At 38.4% G+C, this 24,936-nt stretch overlaps 1 protein-coding gene, 1 long non-coding RNA gene and 1 pseudogene across 4 annotated transcripts in view; 1 reads left to right on the plus strand and 2 right to left on the minus strand.

The window, feature by feature from the left end:
* Positions 1-23,938, minus strand: part of LOC143661354 (uncharacterized) — a 39,222-nt gene extending 15,284 nt beyond the window's left edge. The window contains exon 1 of one of the 2 annotated variants that reach the window (XR_013164523.1): positions 23,527-23,722. This is a non-coding gene — a long non-coding RNA (uncharacterized LOC143661354). Of the gene's footprint in view, positions 1-23,526 lie in introns of both variants that reach the window. The other variant, XR_013164522.1, reaches the window with a different exon arrangement.
* LOC143661712 (polyhomeotic-like protein 1 pseudogene) lies at positions 8,068-22,844 on the minus strand (annotated as a pseudogene).
* Positions 23,728-24,936, plus strand: part of LOC143661342 (uncharacterized) — a 69,361-nt gene continuing 68,152 nt past the window's right edge. For both annotated transcript variants that reach the window (XM_077134885.1, XM_077134886.1), the window contains exon 1: positions 23,728-23,853. The gene's annotated coding sequence lies outside the window, so the exon portion shown is untranslated. The remainder of the gene's footprint in view (positions 23,854-24,936) is intronic.

The raw sequence follows: 24,936 nt of genomic DNA on the forward strand, positions 1-24,936 counted from the left end.
GACCCACTCAATTAAAGGTAGGTCTTAATACTTTTATTGGAGTACTCTATGAAGAGAATAAAATGCAGACATATAGAGAGAGCTTAGAACCAACACAGAGACCAGAGAGAGATGAAACCAAGTGACAGACCATTGGAGAGCAAACACCCCAGGAGATGTCAGGAGCTGAGAGAGCCATTTGAAGCCAGCAGCTTGGAGAGGATAGTAGTATTGCTATGTGCCTTCCCTTGTGGCAGAGAAATCCCAAACGCCATTGGTCTTTCTTCAAATTCAAAGTATCTTTCTCTGGATGTCTTAGTTGGGACTCTTGTCACATGGGAAATGCATGGCAATGTCTGCTGTCCTTCTCTCCCAGATTCTGGTTTCAAAGACCTCTCTCACCTTCTGGCATCCTCTTGGGTGTTTCCTTCTGCAGATTTTGGTATTGGGGAAGTTACATGCTACCATTTGCCAATACCAAATATGTTGGAAGAGATTTTACAGGGATAAGGGGAATATTCCTCATTTTAAAGTACAAGAGAATTTGGCAAAATTGAGTACTGGTGTTGGATGGAAGGCAGAATTTGAACATGATGAGCTTAGATACTTATTTGAGGAAATTTCCAACCTATGTGTGGAAAATGTGGTGTGGTTTCTCCTTGCACCTTACAATAAAATGTGACAGGAAAGAGATAAATTGAGAACCAAACACTTGGGTAAAAATAAATCAGAAATTGATGGTCTGGAAAATTCTGAGACACAGAGAAAAGTACCCCACATGAGGACTTAACTAAACATGGAACCACTCAGCTATTTTAGAAAAAGACAAAATTGGAACTGCAGAAAGAATTTGTGGAAAATTCTATTGACTGAGGGTTTTGACCCCTGTATGCTGCATGCCAAGTAAACAAATTTTTGTTGTTGTAAGATCATTATAAACAGAATCATTGCCAGTCTGAACTAAAAGGACAGAAAATGGACAGATTAAAGGAAAAATGGCTTCAAAGCAGAACCATGGAAACTAAGCTCTGGAGCCAGGAAATCTCAGGCCATGGGGGCAGAAACACGCACGCATGTGTGTGGAGGTTAGATTCAGGTGTCAATTTGGCCAGGTGAAGGTGTCTAGTTTTATTGCTGTGGACATAAGGCAATGGCATGGAACCTCATCTGTGGCTGATTACATCTGCAGTTGCTTAGGAGGCATGCCTGCTGCAATGAATGTTTGATTTAATTGGCTGGTGCTTAAATGAGAGAGCTCAATGTAGCACAGCAAAAGCAAATCAGCATACTTCATCTCAGTACTCACAGCTCAGCCCAGGCCTTTGGAGATGCAGAAAGGAATCACCCTGGGTAAAGATGTTGGGACCTAGAGGCCTGGAGAGAAGGCTAGCAGAGATCTCCCTTTGCCTTCCCATGTAAGGAAGAACCTCAGTTGAAAGTTAGCTGCCTTTCCTCTGAAGAACTATGTTAACAAAATAAATCCTCTTTTATTGAAAGCCATTCCATCCAATGTGTTGCATTCCAGCAGCTAGCAAACTAGAATATGGAGAGTGAGTTTGCTCCAGAAACAGAGAGTAGGCCTTCTTTCTCCATGTTAAGGGAGAGTTTTGCCACCTCAGGCATCAGAGAGGGTGGAGCACATTCCATGGGGATTGGGGAGGGCCTGGCTGCTACCACAATGTTCTGAAGGGGTTGAACATGTGCCTCAAAGATGGCAGATTCCAGGTGCTACCCAGATGCTTGGGTAGGGAGGGGCTGAGACAAGATATTCTCTGCAATATCCCATAATGTTGCAAGATATTATGTAAGAGGACAGGGTCACTGCATAAGCCATTGGAAATGTTGGGCCTGGCACTCTCTCAAGCCCTGAGTATGCAACATCATTCTAAGACCTTCAAATCTAATGGAGTTTGTCCTGCTGGTTTTTGGAACTGTTTGAATCTTCTGACCCATATGTTCCTTCCAATTTCTTCGTATGGCAATGGAAACATTTATCTTAAAGTGTCCTTCCTTTGTATACTGGAAGCAGATAATTTGTTCTGTTTCACAAGTTTACAGCCAGAGAAAAATTTAGCTTTAGGATAGACCATGCCTGTAGTTATTTTGATGAGTCTTTACACTGTTTTTGACATTGCATTGCATTTATATTGTCCCTGAAATGGTTAAGGCTTTTGTGATTTGTGATGGAAAGAATGTTATTTGGTATTTGGTACATGGAAAGAACATGTCTTTCTGTGGTCCAGAGGGTAGAATATGCTGGTTTGAAACTGTTATGTATCCCCAGAAAAGCCATGTTCTTGTAATCCAAGTTTGTGGCTGCAGGCTTGGATTCTATTGCAGGTAGAATCTCTTGATTAAGTTGTTCCCATGAAGATGTGATCAATCCTGTTGCAGTTTGCTAGCTGCCTGAATACAATATATCAGAAGCAGAATGGCTTTTAAAAAGGGGAATTTAATAACTTGCTAGTTTACAGTTCTAAGGCTGAGAAAATGCCCCAATTAAAACAAGTCTAGACAGACTTTTGGAGAAGATGGCGGCTTAGTAAGACGCGCGGTTCTTAGTTCCTCCTCCAGAACAGCTACTAAAGAAATAGAAACAGTACAGAACAGCTCCCAGAGCCACGACAGAGACCAAAAGACAGTGTACCCCATTCTGGAACGGCTCAACCGGCAGGAAGAATCCGCAGCGGTGAGATCACCGAGGGGCGCACGCTTCCCCGGGCTGGGGCGGCTGGCGGCCGGAGTCCCTCCCTCCCTCCTTCCTGGGCCGGCTGGGAGAATTGGACAGGCGGTCTTCTCAAGCCACAGCAGCTGGCGCCCCCCCCAACGCGCGGCCCTGCAGACCGGCTGGGAAAATTGGATGGGAGGTCCCCCGAGACGCGGAGACCGGCGACCGTGGTCCCTTCCACACACGTGGCTTCCCAGTACGGCTGGGAACGTTGGATAGGCACCCCCCAAGCCACGGCGGCTGGCACCCCCCTGCCACGCTTGGCATCCTGGGCTGGCTGGGAGATTTGGACCAGCACTCCCCCAAGCCATGGAGGCCGGTGACCCTCCACATGCACAGATTCCTGGGCAGGCTGGGAGATTCAGATCGGTACTCCCCCAAGCCGCTTCGGCTGGCAACCCTCCCCCACAGCGAGAGTTTTCCAAAGTTAAAAGAGCCATAGATCTTTTACTGGTGGGACCCGCAGACAGACGAGTGCCAGGAGCGCCATGAGCGCCACCTACTGGGCAGGATAAGAAAAACAGAGCCCAGAGATTTAACAGAAAAATCTTTCAACCTGCTGGGTCCCACACCCAGGGAAATCTGATTAAATGCCCAGACGCCAGCAGAAAATACCAGATCATGCTCGGAAAATTGAAGATATGGCCCAGTCAAAGGAAGAAACCAATAGTTCAAATGAGATACAGGAGCTGAGACAACTAATGCTGAATATACGAACAGAAACGGAAAACCTCTTCAAAAACCAAATCAATAAATTGAGGGAGGACATGAAGAAGACATGGGCTGAACAAAAAGAAGAAATAGAAAATCTGAAAAAACAAATCACAGAACTTATGGGAGTGAAGGACAAAGTAGAAAAGATGGAAAAAACGATGGATGCCTACAATGGTAGATTTAAAGAGACAGAAGCTAGAATTAGTGAACTGGAGGATGGAACATCTGAATTCCAAAAAGAAAAAGAAACTATAGGGAAAAAAAATGGAAAAATTTGAGCATGGGATCAAGGAACTGAATGACAATATGAAGCGCACAAATATATGTGTTGTGGGTGTCCAAGAAGGAGAAGAGAAGGGAAAAGGAGGAGAAAAACTAATGGAAAAAATTATCACTGAAAATTTCCCAACTCTTATGACAGACCTAAAATTACAGATCCAAGAAGTCCAGCGCACCCCAAAGAGAATAGACCCAAATAGGTGTTCTCCAAGACACTTACTAGTTAGAATGTCAGAGGTCAAAGAGAAAGAGAGGATCTTGAAAGCAGCAATAGAAAAACAATCCATCACATACAAGGGAAACTCAATAAGACTATGTGTAGATTTCTCAGCAGAAACCATGGAAGCTAGAAGACAGTGGGATGATATATTTAAATTACTAAAAGAGAAAAACTGCCAACCAAGACTTCTATATCCAGCAAAATTGTCCTTCAAAAATGAGGGAGAAATTAAAACATTCTCAGACAAAAAGTCACTAAGAGAATTTGTGACCAAGAGACCAGCTCTGCAAGAAATACTAAAGGGAACACTAGAGTCAGATACGAAAAGACAGAAGAGAGAGGTGTGGAGAACAGTGTAGAAAGAAGGAAAATCAGATATGATATATATAACACAAAAGGCAAAATGGTAGAGAAAATATTATCCAAACAGTAATAACACTAAATGTTAGTGGACTGAATTCCCCAATGAAAAGACATAGACTGGCAGAATGGATTAAAAAACAGGATCCTTCTATATGCTGTCTACAGGAAACACACCTTAGACCCAAAGATAAACATAGGTTGAAAGTGAAAGGTTGGGAAAAGATATTTCATGCAAAGAAAAGGCAGAAAAGAGCAGGAGTAGCTATATTAATATCCAACAAATTAGACTTCAAATGTAAAACAGTTAAAAGAGACAAAGAAGGACACTATCTACTAATAAAAGCAACAATTAAACAAGAAGACATAAAAACCATAAATATTTATACACCAAACCAGAATGCCCCAAAATACGTGAGGAATACACTGCAAACACTGAAAAGGGAAATAGACACATCTACCATAATAGTTGGAGACTTCAATTCCCCACTCTCATCAATGGACAGAACATCTAGACAGAGAATCAATAATGAAACAGAGAATTTGAACATTACAATAAATGGGCTAGACTTAACAGACATTTATAGGACATTACATCCCACAACAGCAGGATACACCTTTTTCTCAAGTGCTCATGGATCATTCTCAAAGATAGACCATATGCTGGGTCACAAAGCAAGTCTTAACAAATTTAAAAAGATTGAAACCATACACAACACTTTCTCAAATCATAAAGGAATGAAGTTGGAAATCAATAATAGGCAGAGTGCCAGAAAATTCACAAATATGTGGAGGCTCAACAACACACTCTTAAACAACGAGTGGGTCAAGGAAGAAATTGCAAGTGAAATTATTAAATATCTCAAGGCGAATGAAAACGAAAACACAACATATCAAAACCTATGGGATGCAGCAAAGGCAGTGCTAAGAGGGAAATTTATTGCCCTAAATGCCTATATCAGAAAAGAAGAAAAGGCAAAAATTCAGGAACTAACTGTCCACTTGGAAGAACTGGAGAAAGAACAGCAAACTAACCCCAAAGCAAGCAAAAGGAAAGAAATAACAAAATTAGAGCAGAAATAAATGAAATTGAGAACATGAAAACAATAGAGAAAATCAGTAAGACCAGAAGTTGGTTCTATGAGAAAATCAATAAGACTGATGGGCCCTTAGCAAGACTGACAAAAAGAAGAAGAGAGAGGATGCAAATAAATAAGATCAGAAATGGAAGAGGAGACATAATCACTGACCTCACAGAAATAAAGGAGGTAATAACAGGATACTATGAACAACTTTACGCTAATAAATACAACAATTTAGATGAAATGGACGGGTTCCTGGAAAGGCATGAACAACCAACTTTGACTCAAGAAGAAATAGATGACCTCAACAAACCAATCACAAGTAAAGAAATTGAATCAGTCATTCAAAAGCTTCCTAAAAAGAAAAGTCCAGGACCAGACGGCTTCACATGTGAATTTACCAAAGATTCCAGAAGAATTAGTACCAACTCTCCTCAAATTCTTCAAAAAAATCGAAGTGGAGGGAAAGCTACCTAATTCATTCTATGAAGCCAACATCACCCTCATACCAAAACCAGGCAAAGATATTACAAAAAAAGAAAACTACAGACCAATCTCTCTAATGAATATAGATGCAAAAATCCTCAACAAAATTCTAGTAAATCGAACCCAACAACACATTAAAAGAATTATACATTATGACCAAGTAGGATTCATCCCAGGTATGCAAGGATGGTTCAACATAAGAAAATCAATTAATGTAATGCACCACATCAACAAATCAAAGCAGAAAAATCACATGATCATCTCAATTGATGCAGAGAAGGCATTTGACAAGATTCAACATCCTTTCCTGTTGAAAACACTTCAAAAGATAGGAATACAAGGGAACTTCCTTAAAATGATAGAGGGAATATATGAAAAACCCACAGCTAATATCCTACTCAATGGGGAAAAATTGAAAACCTTCCCCCTAAGATCAGGAACAAGACAAGGATGTCCACTATCACCACTATTATTCAACATCGTGTTGGAGGTTCTAGCCAGAGCAATTAGACAAGAAAAAGAAATACAAGGCATCAAAATTGGAAAGGAAGAAGTAAAACTATCACTGTTTGCAGACGATATGATACTATACGTCGAAAACCCGGAAAAATCCACAACAAAACTACTAGAGTTAATAAATGAGTACAGCAAAGTAGCAGGTTACAAGATCAACATTCAAAAATCTGTAGCATTTCTATACACGAGCAATGAACAAGCTGAGGGGGAAATCAAGAAACGAATTCCATTTACAATTGCAACTAAAAGAGTAAAACACCTAGGAATAAATTTAAAGAGGCAAAAAACCTATACAAAGAAAACTACGAAAAACTGTTAAAAGAAATCACAGAAGACCTAAATAGATGGAAGGGCATACCGTGCTCATGGATTGGAAGAATAAATATAGTTAAGATGTCAATCCTACCTAAATTTATTTACAGATTCAATGCAATACAAATCAAAATCCCTACAACTTATTTTTCAGAAATAGAAAAACCAATAAGCAAATTTATCCGGAAGGGCAGGGTGCCCCAAATTGCTAAAAGTATCTTGAGGAAAAAAAACGAAGCTGGAGGTCTCGCGATCCCGGACTTTAAGGCATATTATGAAGCCATAGTGGTCAAAACAGCATGGTATTGGCATAAAGATAGATATATCGACCAATGGAATCGAATAGAGTGCTCAGATATAGACCCTCTCTTCTATGGACATTTGATCTTTGATAAGGCAGTCAAGCCAACTCACCTGGGACAGAACAGTCTCTTCAATAAATGGTGCCTAGAGAACTGGATATCCATATGCAAAAGAATGAAAGAGGACCCATATCTCACACCCTATACAAAAGTTAACTCAAAATGGATCAAAGATCTAAACATTAGGTCTAAGACCATAAAACAGCTAGAGGAAAATGTAGGGAGATATCTTATGAAACTTACAATTGGAGGCAGTTTTATGGACCGTAAACATAAAGCAAGAGCACTGAAGAAAGAAATAAATGAATGGGAGATCCTCAAAATTAAACACTTTTGTGGATCAAAAAACTTCATCAAGAAAGTAGAAAGACAGCCTACACAATGGGAGACAATATTTGGAAACGACATATCAGATAAAGGTCTAGTATCCAGAATTTATAAAGAGATTGTCCAACTCAACAACAAAAAGACAGCCAACCCAATTACAAAATGGGAAAAAGACTTGAACAGACACCTACCAGAAGAGGAAATACAAATGGCCAAAAGGCACATGAAGAGATGCTCAATGTCCCTGGCCATTAGAGAAATGCAAATCAAAACCACAATGAGATATCATCTCACACCTACCAGAATGGCCATTATCAACAAAACAGAAAATGACAAGTGCTGGAGAGGATGCGGAGAAAGAAGCACACTTATCCACTGTTGGTGGGAATGTCAAATGGTGCAACCACTGTGGAAGGCAGTTTGGCGGTTCCTCCAAAAGCTGAATATAGAATTGCCATAGTACCCAGCAATACCATTGCTGGGTATCTACTCAAAGGACTTAAGGGCAAAGACACAAACGGACATTTGCACACCAATGTTTATAGCAGCGTTATTATAGCAGCAAAGAGATGGAAACAGCCAAAATGTCCATCAACAGACGAGTGGCTAAACAAACTGTGGTATATACATACGATGGAATATTATGCAGCTTTAAGACAAGATAAACTTATGAAGCATGTAATAACATGGATGGACCTAGAGAATATTATGCTGAGTGAGTCTAGCCAAAAACTAAAGGACAAATACTGTATGGTCCCACTGATGTGAACTGACATTCGAGAATAAACTTGGAATCTGTCTTTGGTAACAGAGACCAGCAGGAGTTAGAAACAGGGTAAGATAATGGGTAATTGGAGCTGAAGGGTTACAGACTGTGCAACAGGACTAGATACAAAAACTCAAAAATGGACAGCACAATAATACCTAATTGTTATGTAATTATGTTAAAACACTGAATGAAGCTGCATCTGAGCTATAGTTTTTTTTGTTTGTTTGTGTCTTTTGTTTTTTTTCTTTTCCCTTTTATATATATATATTTTTATTTCGTATTATTATTTTTATTTTTTTCTCTATATTAACATTCAATAACTTTTTCTGTCGTTTTGCTAGTTCTTTTCCTAAATTGATGCAAATGTACTAAGAAATGATGATCATACCTCTATGTGATATTAAGAATTACTGATTGCATATATAGAATGGAATGATTTCTAAATGTTGTGTTAATTTTTTTTTTCTTTTTCATTAATAAAAAAAAAAGTCTATAGAAATGTCCAATCAAAGGCATCCAGGAAAAGATAACTTGGTTCAAGAAGGCGATGAGGTTCAGGGTTTCTCTCTCAAGTGAGAAGGCACATGGCAAACACAGTCAGTTTCTCTGTTGGCTGGAAGGGGACATGGCAAGCATGGTGTCATCTGTTAGCTTTCTCTGCTGGCTTCTGGTTTCATGAAGCTACTCGGGAGGCATTTTCCGTCTTCTTCTCCTAAGGCCACTGGCTCATAAACTCTCTGCTTCATGGTGCTGCAGCATTCTCTGCTCTCTCCGAATCTCCTTCATTCTCCAAAATGTTTCCTCTTTTATAGGACTCCAGAACTTCTCAAGACCCACCCAAATGGGTGGAGGCATGTCATCACCTAATCCAGCTTAACAACCACTCTTGATTGGGTTACATCTCCAGGGAGATGATCTAATTACAGATTCAAACATACAGTGTTGAAAGGGATTATTCTGCCGTTACAAAATGGGATTTAGGTTAAAACATGGCTTTTTTAGGGGACATACATCCTTTCAAACCAGCACACATCCCATTAAAGGTAGGTCTTATTCCTTTGCTGGAGTCCTCTATGAAGAGAATAAAAGGAAGAAAACATAGAGAGAGCTATGAGCTGACACAAATAGTAGAGATGTCAACTGACAGACATTTGGAGATGCAGAGAGAAAATGCCCTAGGGATGCCAGAAGGAACTAAGAGAGCCATTTGAAACCAGAAGCTGGGAGGGAAGGACAGCTGACATCACCATGTGCCTTCCCATGTTACAGAGAAACCTATAAGATATCCTATTGCTGGTACCTTAATTTGGACATTTTCACAGACTTAAAAAAAGTTAATATTTGAAACCTTATAAATCTTCTTTGTAAAACAAATCTATTTCTGGTATATTGCACTCTAGCAGCTTTAGCGAAGTGAAACAACATTGAAACATTCAAATAATTTAGAATTCAGAAAAGAACTCTTAACTGGGGATATAAATATTCTTTCCATGCAGTAACATGAACTTCAACAGAATTCATGTTTTTGTTTACTCATTTTCTTTTTCACCCTTCCTTAATGCATTTTTGAGATATAGTCACATACCATACTCATTGTCTTCTTACTCATCACTTTATTCAACAATATTCATTCAGCACATGCTTTCTGGTAGATATGGTGCCAGGTACTCTGTGGTTATAGAAATCACACAAAGTATGCTCTCAGATCACAACAGAACTAAAACGGAAATTAGTAAGAGAAAGGCAGCTGGAAAACCCCAAATGTTCGTAGATTAAAGTATAAATTTCCAAAGAATACATGAGTAAAAGGGGATGCCTCAAGAAAAGTTAAAAACTATTTTGAACTAAATGAAAATGAATATTTATTTCAAAATTTGTATACTACAAAAAAATTTGCATAATACAGTCAAAATAGTATTTTGAGGGGAATGTACACCATTGACCAAAATCAGTAATCTAAGCTTAGGAAACTGAAAATAGAAAAAAAATTAATCCAAATTAAATAAGTAGAAAAAATTAATTCTAAAAATCACAGCAGAAATCAGTTAATTTGAAGAATGGAACTTAAATAGAGAAATACAACCAAACCAAAGCCTGACTGTTTAAAAAGGCCTGATCAAATTCATGAAACTTTATCCATGTTAACTAAGAAAAAAAAGAGATGACAGAAATTGCTACTATCAGAAATGAAAGTGGGACCATATCCATTGATCTCATGGACATTATAATAATTAAGGAATGATATGACCAACTCAATACTCCAAAATTTGATAATCTAGATGAAATGAACAAATTCATAGGAAGGCATAAGTTGAGAAAATCACACAAGGAGAAATACATAGCCTGAAGAAGCATATATCTATTAAAAAGATTGAATCTACAGTTTGTAATCTTCCCAAACAGAAAGCATTAGGCTCAGATGGTTTCACTAGTGAATGCTACCAAACATTTAAAGGAATTATATCAATTCCCTGTAACCTCTTCCAGAAAATAAAAGTGAAAAGAACAATTCCTAACTCTTCTATGAGAGTAGCATTACACTAATACCAAAACTAGACAAAGACATTACTAGGAAGGAAAAACAGAGAGCAGTAACTCTTATGAACATAGTTGCAAAAAATGTCAAATTTGGCAAATGAAATTACATACCATGAACAAATATGAGTAATTCTAGGTATGTATAGCTAGTCCAATATTTGAAAATCAGTTAATGAAATCAGTCATATCAACAGGTTAAGAAGAAAAATCATATTATCCTATCAATAGATCAAGAAAAAGCAGTTTTCAAAATCTGACACCCCATGACAAAACCTCTCAGCAAACTAATAATGGAGAAGGACTTGCTCAACAGGAAAAGAGCATACACACACACACACACACACACACACACATAAAAATCAAAACCAACATCTTAATGTGGTGAATGAAATGGATTTGCCTTAATTTCAGGAAGCAGACAACAATATTCCCCTTACCATTCTTAATCATTATCATACTCAAAGACTTGAAATTCTATATAATGCAATAAGACAATAAAATGAAATATATCTGCATACAGTTAAAGATATACCGATTGGGAAGGAAGAAATAAAACTGTCTTTGCTACTGATGATATGATTGTCTATGTGAAAAATTGCACAGAATTCACAGAAAAAAAAGCCTCATGGAAATAGTAAACAATTATAGCCAGGTTGTCAGATACAAGGGTGTTCTAGTTTCCTAGCTGCTGGAATGCAATATACTAGAAATGGAACAGGTTTTTTTGCATGGTCAGGTACTGGGAATTGAACCCAAGTCTCTGGCATGGCAAACGAGAACTCTGCCTGCTGAGCCACTGTGACCCACCCAATGGAACAGCTTTTAAAAAGGGGAATTTAATAATTGCAAGTTTACAGTTCTAAGGCTATGAAATTGTCCAAATTAAAACAAGTCTATAGAAATGTCCAATCTAAGGCATTCAGGGAGAGATACCTTGGTTCAAGAAGGACGATGATACTCAGCATTTCTCTCAGCTGGAAAGGCACACGGCGAACATGGCAGTATCTGCTAGCTTTCTCTCCAGGCCTCTTGCTTCATGAAGTTCCCCAGGAGGCATTTTTCTTCTTCATCTCCAAAAGTCACTGGCTGGTGGACTGTGTGGTTCTCTCATCCTTCTGTTGTGGTTCTCGTTCTTCCTTTGTGGTTCTGCATCTCTGTCCTTGTTCTCAAAAGGGAACTCTCTCCAAAGTGTCTCCTCTTTTATAAGATTCCAGTAAACTAATCAAGACTCAGGTAGAATAGGTAGAGACACATCTCCATCTAATCAAGTTTAATACCCACAACTGAGTGAGTCACATCTCCACATAGATAACTTAATCAAGTTTCCAACCTATAATACTGGATGGGGATTAGGAGAAACCATTGCTCCCACAACAGTGATTAGAATTAAAACATGGCTTTTCTAGGGTACATAAATCTTTTCAAACCAGCACAAGGTGGGATATAGATATCAAGTGTTTTCCTATATACAGAAATGAGATAAACAGAGTTTGAAATTGAAAACATGACACCATGTACATGGCTATTTAAAATATGTACAAGATCTACATAGGTAAAACTATAAGCCATTAATGAAAGAAATCAAAGACCTAAATAAAATCTAGAGATATTCCTTTTAAGGCTATCGGAAAAGAATATTATTAAGATCTCAATTTAACCCAACTTGATATATAGATTCAATATAATACCATGCAAAATTTCAGTGTTATTCTGTGGATATTGAATATCCATTTCTAATATATGGACAGCCAAAAAAAACCTTGACTAGACAACATAATACAGAGTAAGGAGAAAATTTGTGAATTTTTTTCAGCCTTTATTTCTTTAAATATTCTTTCTGACCCTTTCTCCTCTCTCATGCCGCATATGTTGGTATGCTTCATGATGTCCCACAGGTCTCATAGGCTTTGTTCACTTTTTTCATTCTTTTGTTTTCTTGCTACAAGGCTGGAATAAGTACAATTTTCTTTTCTTGGTTCACTGATCTGTTTTTCTTTTTTGGCCTTTTAAATTGCTTGTTGAAGTTCCCTAGTGACATTTATTTAATTTTCAGGTATTGTATTTTTCATCTCTAGAATTTCAGTTCACTTACTCAAAATGCCCAGCTCTTTACTGAAATTATCCTGTTTTTTACATATTGTTTTCCTAGTTCCCTTAATTGTGCATGTTTTCCTTTTAGCTCAATGAAACTAGGAGAATCGACTTAATGATTACGAATGCTTCCTCAGTGATAGTTTCTCTGGTTTTATCCATATGGTTAGGTCACCACCTCCTGCTTCTTCATATATGTTGCAATTTTTTTGCAATCTGGATATTTGAAGTTTTTGATCTGCTAGTTATCCATGGAAAACAGTTTATCTCTCTACTCCAGGATTTTATTTTTGTGTGTTTTATTTTAGATAGTTAAAGATTGTGATGTAAATTGGCTGTTTGGCTTCTCCTACAATTTTTAACCATGAGATAGTGCCTATGCCAGTTTGAAGCTGTTGTGTACTGCAGAAAAGCCAGGTTTTAATCCTGGTCCTATCTTGTGGGGGCAGCCATCTATTTTAATCCAGATTCAATATTGCAGGTGGGAAGCTTTGATTGGATTATCTCCATTGAGATGAGGCATGCCCAATTGCAGGTGTAACCTTTTGATTAGTTTTTGCACTACTCTTCCCTGTCTCCGCAATCCCCTCTACAGCAGATTTATATAATTGGGTCAGCTCTTTCACCCCTGCAAAGTCTCTGCTAGTACCAGGTTATATCCTAGACAGTGGTTGTGCTGGTTTGAAAGGATGTATGCCCCCTAGAAAAGCCAGGTTTTAATCAAAATCCCATTTCATTAAGGTAGAATAATCCCTATTCAATATTGTATGTTTGAAACTGTAATCATATTATCTCTTTGGACGATGTGAGTTAATAAAGAGTGGTTGTTAAACTGGATTAGGTGATGACATGTCTCCACCCATTTGGGTGGGTCTTGATTGGTTTACTGGAGTCATATAAAAGAGGAAACATTTTGGAGAATGGGAGATTCAGAGAGAGCAGAGAATGCTGCAGCACCACGAAGCAGAGAGTCAACAAGCCAGCGACCTTTGGAGATGAAGAAGGAAAACGTCTCCCGGGGAACGTCATGAAATCGGAAGCCAGCAGAGAAAGCTAGCATATAACACTGTGTTTGCCATGTACCGTTCCAGCTAAGAGAGAGGCCCTGACTGTGTTTGCCATGTGCCTTCTCACTTGAGAGAGAAACCCTGAACTTCATTGGCCTTCTTGAACCAAGGTATCTTTACCTGGATGGATGCCTCAGATTGGACATTTCTATAGACTTGTTTTAATTGGGACAATTCTCGGCCTTAGAACTGTAAACCAGCAACTCATTAAATTCCCCCTTTTAAGGGCCATTCCATTTCAGGTATGTTGCATTCTGGCAGCTAGCAAACTAGAACAGTGGTGAATGCCTGCCTTAGGCTGTTTTTTGCCTGAGGCCACATTAGATCTCCTCGAGGACATCCGACTTGGAACAAATCTTGAGAACAGGGCCCAGCTTGTTGCTCATGGAACTCAAAGATATTCTTGTTTAAGTAATAAGAGGGGTTGTCCATCAATCTCCTGGGAATGAAACCACTCTGCAGTCTGCTGGCAGCCTTGAAGAAAAGTGACGAACTCATAGACCCCCTCTACATTCCAATGGCTAGGGCAACTAGTCAGGAACAGAAGGTTGATGCCATGTAAAATTTGGAGTGAGTGGAGCTATATTGGGGCTGCCCAGGTACATTCTCTACACCTACTTCTCACTGATAAAATTCTGGGAGATGTTAGGGAGAGTATTTTGTTATAATTATAAGTATCTGAACCTCAGGATGTTCTTTACGCTGATGGCATTTGCCCTGGGTCTTGGCATGGGTTATGTCAGAGTTTTGATTGGGCCCACACTAGCACACCCATACTTGACTAATTTTCTTCTACAGCTAGAATTGATGGCTAAAGTTTACATTATACCTCTTAACATAGGTCATGGAGGAGAACCTACTTTATGGGCATACTTCCCACAGTTCAGGAGATTCATCTTCTTATCTAGCTTAGTGGATGTGCTGTCCCCTCCCAAAGTGCCACCTGATTCTCACTCAGCCCAGTTGGAAGCCAGTCTTTAGTGGCTTCTCCAACTCTTTCAGTACCATAGCAACCCTCAGGGAAAGGTTCTGCTCCTAAATGGATAACAAAGGTTTCAATTTTGTGGGTGAGAATCAGAGGCTTCACAATAGTTTGTGGGAATTTTGAGTCACCCATCTGTCTGTACACCACGGGTAGTGAAGGAGCTGCTGCATGTTGGGGCAGGGGTCAGCACTACTAGTTCACTGACCACTGGTTCAGTTTTGTCTCCAAGACTGTTCTTTTCCATGTTCTCTGGGTCTCTGCTACTGGAGATACTTTGGCAGAAAGGATTGAACTCAATGTAGAGACATCTCTATCCTCCTCAGATTCAGCCTTGCATTTGACAGCCAAGGTCTGGGGTTTACCAGGCAGGGGATTTTTCTAACATCCCCACACCCCAAAAACAAAGGAAAAGGCTGCTCAAGTTGTCAACTGGACTGAATGGGGAGCTGAATGTTCACCTCAGCTGGCACCAACAAGCCAGAGTGAGGTGGCAGGAGTTGGTGCTTCACTTTTGTATGGGTGATGTCAGCAGGGCACACTGGGGAGCTGAACCTCCATCCTCACACAGCAACGGTGAGGTAGAATGACTCAGGGCAACACAGAGCTAGTCAACCCTTTGCATCCCCTCCCTCCCTGGTATCAGCAAGACCAAGTAGGGAGCAGGACATTCCATCCCACTTATCAGCTACCAGATGGGGCTGAGGCAGGGTGAAGAGAGGTGGAACCATTCAAGGCTCTATTTTGTAATGTGTCTATTTTGTAAGGTAAGCCCAGAAGGGAGGTGAACATCTCCCTCCAACTGGACCTGTAGACTACACTTCAACAAGGTGACTTCAGGCAAAGTGAAGTTATTAATAGAATCCAGGGCCACATAACATAATACCCAGTGCCCAGGGTACAATAGGAAATTATTTGTTATAACCAAGAACTCAGAAAATTTCAACATGAGTGAGAGAAGACAATCAATAGATGACAAGACTAAGATGACATAGGTATTGGGATTATCAAGGATTTTAAATTGCATGATTGCCCAAACTGTAAGCAAAATGCAGATCAGCTTCAAGTCTCTATACTATTTGTTTAAGTCTGCTTACAAAATTAACTCCAAATATTTTCATTTTAAATAGATATATCTGAAAACAAAGTACCTCTGGGTACTTTGCTAAATTTCACTTCTCAACCCAAACTCATCCACATTACATGAACTGATCAAATGATTGGGTTACTTATGGAAAAGATGAGATGGTATGTGAGAAGACCTGACCAAATTCTCAAGCCAATAGCACAAAGCCAAGAAGGCAGTTACTAAATAAGTCACATATTCAACCTAATTCACTACCTGTTCCAGACTTACTATCAAAGGCAATCATATCTGTAATTAACTGAGAAACAAAGTCTGAGAGAATCTATTATTACCAGACTTGCTTTATAGGAATTTCTAAAGGAAATCCTTCAACTTTGTATGGCACCAGTATGACATTAGGTTGTGACAATAATGACAATGGTCAGTGTGCTGGTTGGATGGTCAGTGTGCTGGTTGGAATCTGTTATGTACTCCAGAAAAGACTATGTCCTTTTAATTCATTCTTCTGAGCGCAGAACTATTATTGGATGGGATCTTTTGATTGCGTAGTTTCCATGGAGATGTGACCAGCCCATTCAAGAAGGGTCTTAATTCCCTTGCTGAGTACTCTATGAGAGGATAAAAGACAGATAAAACTCAGAGTGCCCAGAGAAACTGAGAGAAATGCCCAGAGACATATGGAGAGAGCCATTTTGAAGCCAGAACCCAGAAGAGAAGGACCAGCAGATATCGCCAGGTGCCTTCTCATGTGAGAAGAACCTCCACTGCCAGCAGCCTTTCCTCAGAGAAAGTATCTTTCTCTTGATGCATTAATTTGGACAATTTCATGGGCTTAGAACTGTAAATTTGCAACCAAATAACTCCCCATCAAAAAAGTCAACTCATTTGTGGTATATTACATTCTGGCAGATTTAGCAAACTGAAAAAGTCAGTTTTCTCGGAATCCATACTTTAACTGGCTTGTCTTCCTCCAGTGAGGAAGAAGATTCCATAAAAACGGGACCTGGGTTCTTTCACCTTTTTTCCTGCTCACTTACATCCTGGCTGACCCAACCTCCCTTTTTTTTCTTAAATGGGCAGGTACAGGGAATCGAACCCAGGTCTCCAGCATGGCAGGCAAGAACTCTGCCTGATGAGCCACCATGGCCCACCCTCCATCCCCTTTTAAACTCTCACCTTACATTTACCTTCATAAGCCTTCCCTGTATATTCTTGCACCACTTGTACTTTAGTTTTATCATAGCAACCACTACATTGTACTGTAATTGCTTGGAAATGTTCTCATCTCCCACTAGAGCACAGCTTATTCAGCTTTGTATTTCCAGTATGTATTACACTGCTAAGCACACAGCAGGGTGTATTCATCTATACTGAATGGATGAAAAAATAAACGCATTAGAAATTATAGTTTTATAATGTTGTCATTATTATTAAAAAAATGTCTACACAGTGTTGAGATGACCTATGTAATAGCCCAGGTATTTTCAGTCTTTACTAAGCAAAAGAATTCCCTCATTCCTAAGAAAACCTGTGCAAATGTCCAATATGTAAAAGACTGAAGTGAATCTGCTCTGGAGGAAAGTGAGGCTAGCTGGCTAAGAGGGCTGAGGGGAGTACATGGGCCTCATTAAGAGCCCTTGAAAATCTTAGGACTTCAAGAACCCAGTTTCAAAACCACAGCTTACTATTACAGTAGGAAGAAAGACAGTCAATAAAAATGAATATAGGAAAGATGTGCTGTGTATTTTACACTGTTAATCTTGGTTGTTGTGTTGCTTATTTAAAAAAAAATTTTGTCATTGAGTGCCTCCTGACTTAAGACACATTGATTAAAAAACTAAAATAAACTAAGAAAACCATCATGGGCAGGTTTAAGAATCTTAAAATTACAAACCAGAATTGCTCTCATTTTATTCTTTCTTCTACTTACCTTGTAATGCAGGGAGAGAATTCTCTGAATAAAACCAACTTGGATTAAGTTGGAAAATACTAAAGCCCTTCTGAAATCCTATTGTACATAAAGCCTTATTAATAAAACTTATATGAGAACTGACCAGAAATCTTAATAAAAGGAAAAAGAGAGAGGACTACACTATGATTTACAGTTTAAGAGGCCCTGAGTATGGCATTTTTATCTATTAAAAACATGGATTATAAAGAGGCAGAGAAATAGGACTGTATACATTTAAGATGTGTGCTCAAATGTCTAAAGTCTCCTTGATTTAAAATTTAAAAACCTTTGTGTTGTAGAAAAATCAATAAAATAAAAGAATTGTATCAAGAAATTTGATATGGAGAATACAGAATTACACACAGTCACATTTACTTAATTTTAAATAGATAAAATAATAACTGGTCAGATATCCTGGAATTTGGTTTAAACAGTACCACAATAATAACACAACTAGTTCATTATTAACTTGTTTGATTTTTTTAAATCAAGTCATTGAAGTATAAGCAAAAAATGCACTCATATCATCCACAATGCCAAAGATTTAAGACATCAAATATTTGAGTATGACAGTTCCAAATAACCAAAACATTCCTAGATAACCTACTAAAGAAAAATTAAACAAAACAAAAATAACTTGATATTATTTCTTGTTGCTATTCCATGAACGTAGCCTAGAAAGAAAAAAAATAAATGCTTTAGTCAAGCATGGAAAAAAAACCCTCCATAACCAGAGAAAATGTAAAAATGTACTTTAAATTAATATAAAGAGTACTGCTCTGAAATTAAGAGTAGTAATTAAAAGTAAAAATATACACACCTGATATTGTCAAATTAACAGATTTTATAAGAGATTTATACAGCAATTGCAGTTAAATTCCCCTTTCACTAACGGTTTCTTACCCATGCATGCATGGCCCTGAATCAAGGACAAAATAATAATAAAACTGAATTCTTTAACTACCTACTGAACATTAATCTTCCTTTGCTTCATGAAAGGGCAATCTGACACTAAAATTGAGTCTTACTATATTAGAAAACTGTTAGACCCACTGTGTTACATAGATCATTTCTTTAAAAATTAAAACATAAAACCACTTGTACATTTTAGAGAAGGAAAACTTATGCATGTAGCATCATCAAGTGATAATTTCCATGTTCACTGAGCTCAAGCTCTGTTATACCTAAACTAGATTAGATCAGTTTTAGTGATTTTTTAAAATGTTGAAGCAGAATCACCATACCTAAATTACTATGACTAATTTTACATATCTAATTTACCTAAGAATCAAGAGTTATATGATAATTTCAGAGTTTTAGACAGCCATCATCTAGGCCTAAGGTTTACCTTAGGCTAAAAATGATTTAACTCTTAAAATAAAACTACATATGAGATTTTAATAGAACAGCAAAATGCTTTTCTGCCAAATCTTAAGTCTCTCCAGGTATATGGAATTCCAGAGTATATGAACTACAGGGACCCACAGATACTTCAAACTTGTCAAAAATATGATAAGCGATCAACAGATAAATACTTGAACTCAAATTAAATATATTCAGATGTTTATGAACATCTGAGAACACAAGATGTGATATGATTCAAGTTTCAAAGTGGTAAGTATAAACATATGCAAATGTGTTTTTATACTTAAATATGCAGAAACATGCTATATTCTGTAACTATTGACATCATTTATTTTTATACACCAAAATAAATGAAATATACATAAACATTCTCAATTCATACTTAAGACACACCTACGTGCCAAGAGTCTAGCAGAAGCAGTATACCTAAAACACTACACAGTACTGAAGAAAAACTTCCTACAAGACATTCTTAGAATAGCTTTTATTTATACTGAATATTCAGTTCAGCAGGTTCCCTGTACACAGCTACTAAAAGACATGCCCTTTCTCCTGGCTAACAAAGTGCTTCCCATGCAGAAATACAAAATACAGACTGAGTACACCATCACATTTCTCATTCAGAAGAGTTCACAGATTTCAAGAACTGTACTAATTAATCTCAAAGCACAGAAGTCTGGCAATGACTTTTTTTTGAAAACACAGTATCACCACATGCTGTTAATCTCCATGAATAAATGTACTGGAGTCACAATCAAAAGAGGGCAGTGGCCAGATTCAGAAAGGGAGAGATACTTAAAAAAAATTACAGTCCTAGGGCACAGTAACTACATTTCTACTAAAGCCAGAAGTAAGACTCTATCAAGAGAACAAAGTAACCATTTTACATAAAACTCTATTAACATATTCTCTGTCTCAAAAAAAAAAACCTTTCAAAATGATGCTTACTTTCTAAATATTTGTTAATATCTTGAGATCAGGTCATTTATAAGAAATTCATACTCACTCAATTTTGTATTTATCATCTATACTAAAGCACATGCACTTTTTTGTATGCTATATGGTAGTAGTCACATTTCATTCTTTTTCTGCGTGACTATCCTGTTATTGCAGCACCATTTGCAGCACTTTTTCTTTGAGTGGAGGGAGTGCATGGTCTGGGAATCAAACCCAGGTCCTCCCACATGGCAGGCAAGAATTCTACCACTGAACTACCCTTACAGCCCCCTACATGCACTTTTGATATTCCACTAAACTTTCAGGGAACAGTCCTAATCTTACACAAAACCTACCACAGACAAGAAAAAATAGGAACATTTCAATTAAATCTGTGCGGCAAGAATACACCTGATATAATAAAAGAGCCAAGTGGAAGAAAGGAACTGTCCCATTCATGTACAGAGATGTAAAATTTCTAACAAAATAATATCAAATTGCATCCAGCAGTGTATAAAAATTGCACTAGCCCAGTAAAACAAGTTTTCTTACTGTTAAAAAATCAAATAATTAATGTAATTCTCTACAGAAACAGACTGAAGGGAGAAAAACCATAAGATCTTCTATACAGAAGCAGAAAAGCATTTGAAGAAAGTTAGCATTTAATAATTTATTTTTAAATGCTCAAAGCATGAGGACATGCTAAAAGGACAAAGAATCCAACTTGAAGAAACTGCCCAAATTGGAACAACTCATGAACCAAAATAAGCAATGAGAATAATGTATTATACTGAAATAAAAGACATGAGCCCATACTGATTATATAAGTAGATAGAGAGATAGGTGAGGGACAGATAGAATATTTGATGAGGAATGGGCTACACACAATGACAATGCTTTTCCCCATAAAATAATTATCAGTTATAAAACAGGAGAGTTAACTCCACCATGGAGAACCCTAGCAGACACCACTTCAAATGAAGTGACCATTTAAAAATCAGTAAAGGCAAAAAGAGAAATCACATTCCACTTGATAGGAGGCAATGGAAATATTGTGATTTACTTTCGTGATATTTCTGCTAAAGATGTGCAACTTGAATTTGATCATGTGGAAGTGTCACAAACACAAATTGAGGATCATTCTACAAAATAAATGGCCTGTGATCCTCCGAAATGTCAAAGTTTTAAAAGTCAAGGAAAGATTAAGTGCTTCCAGATTGAATGAAACAAAGAATGATGACAAGCAATAAAATTTTATTCTGAACTGGTTCTTTTTGTTACAGAAGGGCATTTTTGAGCTAATGAGTAAAATCTGAAGGTTTGAGGACTAGATGGTAGTATTGCATCAATGTTAATTTCCTGATTTTAATGGATATATTGTAGTTATGTAGGAGAATATCTTTGTTTATAGGAAATACAAACTATTTCGTGGTGAAGACACAACAGATGAGCAACTTATTCTAAAGTGCTTAAGGGAAAAAAACTTTTTGTACTATACTTTCAAATGTGCTATTAATTTAAGATATTTTTTTCAAAGTAAAAAAGTGAAAAAAAAACCTCTTCACAAACTAGTAATAAAAGGGAAGCTTCAACAAAGACCTGCAAAATATATCTATAGCAATCCTAGAAGGACTCTCTTTATAGTACAATGCTCACTATTGTTATTTATAAACAATCATTTCTAGAGGTCCTAGACAAGACATTAAGTTGAACAGAGGTTACCATCCTGCAGAGATTAAATTAATATCTAAAACTCTCAATCTACAGATAAATCTTTAGAATAAGAGGGCTTAACAAGATTTCTAGAATTAGACAAGTATACAAACAGGAAGAGTTACATAAAGTTTCTTCTTTCCATCACATTTTCTGTAAAGAAAGTGAAAAGCAAGTCATAAACTAGGATAACATATTTATGATACTGACAAGCATCAGTATTTAGATTATATGAAGAATTACAAGTCATTTAAAAAAAGACAACACAGGAGAAAAATAGGGAAAAGAAAAGAAAAAGCATGTCACAAAAAAAGGAAAACATGAAGGGCCCATAAACATACCAAAATGTGCTCAGATTCACTGAGAACCATAAAAATGCAAATTAAGGTCACCAGATACCATTTTACACTTACCAGATTGATAAAATTAAAAAGGATGTAGAATAACATGAAGTATTATACACTGCTCTTTGGTGTAGTTCCATCATTTTGTAAAAACAATTTTGCATTAAATTATGATGCTGAACAACACAACTTTCATTACCCAGCAATTTTATTACTAAAGAAATACCCCAGAAAAAAACCCTTAATATAGAAGCCCTGAAGATACGATAAGAATCATCACTGTTCCTACAAAGTCCCTCTTCTTTTGTTATTTCCCTTTCTATTCAGGGGTCTATGGACCCTGGGATTTTCAGTAGCATGACAAGTGAGATGATCCTAGGCCCTGGGGGTGTTGACCTTTGAGGCCAGGATATGGCTGCGGCATTTTGCAGGGGGACCCTAACCACCAGTCTTTCCTTTTGAGCTGGGTGCTGCTGCTGAGAGGAGACCTCAGAACAGAGCTCTGTCCCAGTCCAGTGGGCATCTAAACTCCTTTCCTGGAGCTCACTTCTCAGTCACCGCTGGGGCAGGGGTCCATGCCTGCCAGCGGCACAGGTAGGTAGAGAGTTTTAATGTCTCCTCCTTTTCCAGATGCATTCTCATGCAGGATGCTTCAGCCACTGGCCTCCAAGCTCCAGTCTTCTACGGCAGCAACTCCTGTCAACTTAACTCCAGCTCCACAAGTTTACCACCTTTTTGACCTCATGGGTTTTTCCCTTTATAAAGATCCTTTCCTATCATATTAAAGGAGTTTCAAGAGGAAGAGGAGGTAAATCTGCTATATTTAACATGAAGTTTTCTATATTATAAACCTTGCCAGTGTTGAAAAGAGACTACTTGCCCAAGTGGGGAAGCCACTTTGTTGATGTTTACTGGACCAACAATCATGGGTGCCTGAGGTTACAGGGTTGTTTTCTTCCGGTTTGGAAAACTGGATTTCAAACTTGGGATTGGGTCCACCACATGGTAACTGCCCAGAGCAGCTTTTCCAAAACCACGGAGGACCGCGCTGAGCCTTTTAAAAACAGTTCAGGGACAAAGGGGATTCTGCCTTCAGACCCTTCACGACGGACTGGTTTCACACGCCTCATCAACTGGTTTGAAATTCTGTCGACTGTGTTTCAGCGAATCTACAACGCTATCAGTCTTACGCTGCACTATGGTTTCCTGAATCACTAGGAAAGAGAAAATGCTGCCAAATTCCGCAGGGACACACACCATTCATCGTTGGACACATGCTGAGTTTTTAGAGACGTTAAGGTACGTAGAGAAAACGTACCTTAAAATCGAAGAAATATGGCGGTTATTTCCTCCTTCTTTTCACCTTGGTAGCTCAGGGAGATGGGCTTCTGCGGCTGAGTAGGCTCCTTGTGTCTGCGAAGGCATCGGTCACGCTTCCCCCCGGCTCGGTGGTGACAGCGAGTGAGCGACACCAGGAGCGAGTTACTTTACGACGCCGTTAGAAAAGCCTAGTATCGCGAGAGTTTCGTGCTCCCTGGGAGTTTCCGCCATTGCCTAGATCGCTTGAGATAATAAAGGGAGCGACAGCGTGGAGCTCGGAAGCGGCCCACAATGGCTATGAGATGGCGAGGGTGACTGTAGCTTTGTAAGTGGGTCCGTCGTTCCTGCGGGCTACCCCTGGGCTGGCGGGAAACGTTGCTGGCCCGGCCTGGGGTGCGGAGGGCCTCCCGGAGGTGTGGGTCCCGCCACGCGGGACCGCGGGAACCTGCACCGCCCTTTTGGGGGATGGCGGAATGCGCTGGCAGCATCCGCCCACGTATACCAGGTGAAAGTTTTTAATTAGGTTATTTTATTTTCAGTCAGTGAAAACCAGCTTGTAGAGATGTTGCTTTTCTAATAATTCATTAATATTTCAAAAGGATAGTAGGCAGTAAGAAAATTATGAGCAGTAGCTCACATTCTAGGTGATTGAAGGTCTTTATAGGTCTCTTGGATTGCTAATTCAGTTCTTCTTTATGGTTGCTATCAATTTGCATACAGCTTTCTAATTTTATAGAAACCTCCCAAACGGAAGTTAATCTTTCTTTTGAAAGCATGGAAAGGTTAACAGGTCATAATAAATCTCACTTGAAACCATAATGTACATCAGACAAAATTGTGTACTTAGAATGTACTCTGTTTCTCACAAAATATTACATAGGAGATAATCATAGTTATTATTCACATTGATAGATAGGAAATCTTAGGCAAAGAGAGGGTAAGCAACATGACAAGTTCTGTTGTCTTTAGCAAGTCTCAGGATCAAGAGTTATTAGGCTTAAGTAATAGGCAGTTCCTCTTATTGTTGCCACTTCACAGAGTGGAAAATGAGGGCATAGAAAGGCCAAGTCACCCCATAACTTGCCTGTGCATTCACATTTTCTTCTATAGCTTTCCTTCTGGTGGCACGCATTAGTCTTCCTCTTTCAACCATGCTCACACTCAGCTTCCTTAATTACACTGTGCTACCATCATACAGTATTGCGCTATCCAGTTCCAAAACTTTACATTCAGCCTTATTAAATATTCTGTATTCCTTAACCATCATTTGTCCAATTTTTACCCCCTTTCTGTTTCCTGAAAATCTATGCTCGAAATAAACTCCTCAGCTTTACTCATTGTATTTAGTTCATACTAGCAAAACCGTGCAATATTGTCCTTTTCTTTCTGGCTTATTTCTCTCCACATG

This window comes from Tamandua tetradactyla, chromosome 17 (assembly GCF_023851605.1).
Source record: "Tamandua tetradactyla isolate mTamTet1 chromosome 17, mTamTet1.pri, whole genome shotgun sequence".
Taxonomy (NCBI): Eukaryota; Metazoa; Chordata; class Mammalia; order Pilosa; family Myrmecophagidae; genus Tamandua; species Tamandua tetradactyla.